General features: G+C 47.6%; 1 pseudogene; it reads left to right on the forward strand.

Annotated features, from left to right (window-relative positions):
* Window positions 1-2,225: 2,225 nt before the first annotated feature.
* LOC100686886 lies at window positions 2,226-3,324 on the forward strand (annotated as a pseudogene).
* Window positions 3,325-4,168: the final 844 nt, after the last annotated feature.

A 4,168-nucleotide genomic window follows, 5' to 3' on the forward strand; every position in this document is an offset into this window, starting at 1 on the left:
ACTGACACAGAAGGGCATTCTGGGCAGGGAATTTTATTGACAAAGGCTCAGAGACCTCTAATACCTTTGATCTGGAAAGTGCAAATGGTTAGTAACACCAGAGTAGGTGTAGGGGTGGGTGGAGATTGGGTTGGGCTTGACTTCTCTTGGGTCTCAGGATCATAAGAGCTTGGTTGATTGAAGTGAAAGCCTCACCAGATGAGTTCTGGAGTTACTTTTCTAACTAATGGCTTTGATTTTACAACATGGAATTCAGTTAATGTTGGTTTCTTCTGGGAACACCTTTTGTCAAATTCCTGCATGTGGTTGGATCCCTTTCTCTTGAGAGGTATGGCTTTTTGTTGTCTTAACCATGTTATAGAACTAAATACTATAGTATTTAGTGTTTATTTTTGTTTATCTTCAGTTTCTTGATGGCCATAAATACTTTAACTATAATCCCAAGATCCTGTTCACTGCCCAGGAGTATTAGAAATGTCTGAACAAATGAAAACACCCATTGTCTTCATAAGACTCCTCTTTGGTATCTTTGATTTGTTGGGTGGGTCTCTTCTGTCTTCCAGTGCATAGGCTACATTGCTCCACCTAAGCCACTCCTATGGCCAACCGATCCACTACGAGCCTCTGCCTGCTCTGCCTGAAGACAACCAACCCTGGAGCCTTTGGCTTCTGTTGCCGCTTCGAGGCACTGAACCCCATGCTGCAGAGTTGCCCAAGTACCTGCTGAAAAATCAAAGACCACTCAATTTGTGGTGCCATCTGTTACTGATGGGTGGTACTGATGGGAGCCCACTGACAAATCCTCCCTCTCTCCCTACAGTGGACTATTCCCAAGGATAGCCTGTATGGGGGTGTCCCATGTGGCTAAGCAGATACCCTGCTGAGCGATCGACTGAATCCCTTCACAGCCCACTGTGAACAGTGTCCAGGTGGTAACATATCCCATTTTATGGCTTCTTATTCTCTATGCCTCAACTCTATTTTCCTTTATTTTTACTGCCTCGGGCTCCAAAAAAAATGTATTTGTGTATCCTCTGTGGCCCAGACCATTTTCTAAGGAACATGGGCTGAAACAGTTGGTTTCAGAAGTGGTTCTAGAGCACAGGCCCTCAGAATGAGATTTGGAGTGTGACTGCCCGAGGTCAGAAAGCAGCAGGATTGCCCTGATGATAGTAAGTGCATTGTTAAGAACTCATCTCCAGTGACCTTGCAAAGACTTCGTATGAAACAGTTTTAAGAAGTTCAACCTGGCAATTTTTCCCAGTTGCCCTGGGATTTCTAAAATGATGAGTGAAAAATGAGTCAGGATATGAAACAAGTCTGTGACAAAAATTCGATGGACACAACCTCGTCTAAAGAATTAAGGGACTGCCGGGAGGCCAGGAGGTTGCAGAGGGATAACATGGGAGGCACACACCATGGGTGGGCCCAGGGGGGATATAGCTGAGACCATACCCTGACCCTGGAGCATGAAATGCAATGCAATTGTATAAATGCAGGTGGTTCCAAACTCAAGTACCCATCTCTCTACTGAGTGAGCCTTTTCCAAGGCCTGAAAAGTAGAGGTCATGCCCTGGCTGAAATGAAGTTCGGTTCCTGGCTGGATTTTTTTAGTTCCCTGTACAAAGCAGATCATGGTAAGGAGCTGGGTTGCTCTGTGGCCACCACGATGCCATGGACATGAGCATACCTAGCCTTGATCTGCGTTCTCTCCAGTGGCTACCATGAAATGCAAGAGGAGCTAGGCATTAGGGCGGAGGGGACACTGGGCACGTGCCCTGCAGCAAGCAGGTCTGGGATGTGGTTGCCGCTCTGTCTACACCTCCATGGTGTTGCCTGTAAAGCAGGAACACGGATGCCCGTGTGTTGCAGTGATGTGGGAGTGAGTGACTGTGCCTGTCACCGGTCCTCACTCCTGATTGCTCTCTCTGTAGGCACCAAATGAGACTTGAATTAGAGGGTGTTATTTGAAAGAGATTTATAGTTTCAAATGTTAATTAAACTCTGCTTATGAAATATTGCATGGTAAACACTCTCAGAAGAGCTCCCTTTGGAACAGATGAGTGATTAAAAATCAGTTTTCCCCATCAGGGGTAGGGAGGTACCACCAGCAGGGGGGACTGTCAAAGTGGGGTGGGGGACTAAGTTTCTGGGCAATGGGGAGGTTAGGTGGGGAATGGGGGGGTCATGCCCAAGGGGGTCTAGTGGAACAAAGCAGACAGAAGGTCACGGAGCCCCGACTTCCCCAGGCCAACAGCTCAGCAGGTCCACATGGTGCGTGCATGGGGGTCATTCCAGGCCCCCATCACCAACCCTGTGCATCCCACAGGCCTCAGGGATCATCCTTTCCCTTTTAGTTCTCATGGCAGATGAGAAACTGGTGGTGGTGTTGGAGTCACAGGTACTCAGTGAGGCTCAGTGGCCTGGATGCTCCTGGAAGATGGGACATTCAGAGCCACAATGGTGATGAGACCCTGGGCGTAGGGCAGCAAAGGAGCAGAGCCTGCAGGGCGCAGAAATGGTGTGGGGAGACCAGGATGCCGAGGCCAGCTTGCAGCTGGCCATGATTGGGGCCCACATGACTTTCATCATGACTGGCTACTGGGGAAACTGCAGTGAGGAGTGGGAGGTCAAGCCAGGGAAGCTGCTGGCTCCTCTGGCCCAGTGGTTGGGTCTTTACTATGTGGTCTCCAGTAGCCTGGAGAACCTCAAGAAGCAGATGGCTGGGAGACTGGCAGCTAGCTGCTTTGATGGGAAAGGGGAGGAGGAAGAACATTTTGGGGACACCGGAGTTCTTATGACAAGTATGTGGCTGTCTTGCCATTTCAAGAACCCCTTCTCCTTCTGCCCCAGAAAGCTCCAGATGGAAAGAGCTACTTGTTGAGCTTGCCTGTGGGTGACATGCCCATGGATGGCATATCCCTGACCCACTTGGGTCCTGTGGTACTCAGCCTGCTGAAGATGCCAGAAAAATACGTTGTCCAGAACATTGGGCTCCGAGTTGCAAGCACCCCATGCAAGTGTGTGCTGCCCTGTTCTCTAAGACACCAAGAAGACTCTGAGCGATGCCAAGATGACCCTGAAGGGCCAGGAATAGGGCTTCCCTAGAGCCTGGGACCTGGCCAACATGTTCCTATACTGTGGCTTAAAACCTGGAAGTGACATTGAACTGACCTTGAGGCTTAATCCCAAGGCCAGGATGCTGGACCAGTAGCTGGAGTAGCACACAGGGGACATTGCTGGCTCTAACCCCACCACCTCTCAGCCCCATCTGGGGGGTTGGGGAGGTACAGTTGCAGTTGTATTACAAAAGTTATTTTTTAAAAAGCCATTGTTCTCACATGTTCACAAAATGATTAAAAATCATCATGCATTATTTACCTACAACTAGTGTCTCAAAAATCTGGATGCTCCTTCTCCAAAGTAGGTTGACCTTTCCTGCCTCTTTTCTATTAATTGTTGATATCGTCTCTGTTCATAGAAAAATCTTAATACAGCTGGAATGAATGACACTTTATTTTCCTGCACTAAAGAACTGGTTTTACTTTGTATTCCTCAGGTGGGTTTTCAACGCAAAGCCATAGCTTTTTTTCGTCTCGTACCATGTGCAGAAACCTACATCGTGTTCTGCACTTACTAGGTACTTAATAAATATTAGTGGCCGGTCTCCTATTCTGAGTTGTGATTTGTCCTTAGATTGAATCGAAGATTGTTCAGCTCAAATGTTAACATTGAGGCAGGTTTAGCGGGGGATGGAGGGAAGGGGAGGCTTAAAAGCATAGGTTAATTATTTTACCATATCTTCTAGACTTTAGCAGGCTGGAAATCCAAAATTTCCAATGTTAATTTCCATCAGGATTTGATCACTGAGATTCCTCAGCTGCATTTATAATTCCATTTCCAGCCAAGCAGCTCAGGACCTGGTCTGACAATTGATGATTAGAGGCAGCTCCCTGTAAGAAGGGTGAACGGCTTTTAGGTAGTCTTGTCTTTATGATGGCACACTGTCAAGAAAGATGATTCTAGAATTTTGTTGAGACGTGGGAAACACTTGGCAGCAATGAGGCCTATCATGAGGTGGGTCATACTGGAGCTGGAAGCAGAGAGGAGGGCATGAATATTCATCGAAGGCCTGCTCTGCACCAGTAGCTTGAGCTATTTATTTCCT

The sequence above is a fragment of the Canis lupus genome, chromosome 1 (assembly GCF_011100685.1).
Source record: "Canis lupus familiaris isolate Mischka breed German Shepherd chromosome 1, alternate assembly UU_Cfam_GSD_1.0, whole genome shotgun sequence".
NCBI lineage: Eukaryota > Metazoa > Chordata > Mammalia > Carnivora > Canidae > Canis > Canis lupus.